The sequence below is a fragment of the Penaeus monodon genome, chromosome 19 (genome assembly GCF_015228065.2).
Source record: "Penaeus monodon isolate SGIC_2016 chromosome 19, NSTDA_Pmon_1, whole genome shotgun sequence".
In the NCBI taxonomy this organism is placed as follows: domain Eukaryota; kingdom Metazoa; phylum Arthropoda; class Malacostraca; order Decapoda; family Penaeidae; genus Penaeus; species Penaeus monodon.
This window is the reverse complement of record NC_051404.1, coordinates 45,670,511-45,670,711: the sequence shown is the minus strand read 5'-3', so window position 1 is coordinate 45,670,711 and position 201 is coordinate 45,670,511.

The window sequence follows — 201 nt, the reverse complement described above, 5'->3', positions numbered from 1 at the left end:
TGATTTCTTTATGACAAAGGACTATTTTTTAGTCCTAATACAGGGTGACGCTAATTAATTTTTTCTTTCTTTTTTTCCCAATAAACGTGTGATATCACTATCGCCATATAATAACATTAGGCCTCTGCGATAACGTAATAAAGAGTAATTCTCTATTGTAATAATGTTTACTATTTTTTTTATTTCATTTTTCTGCTGTTT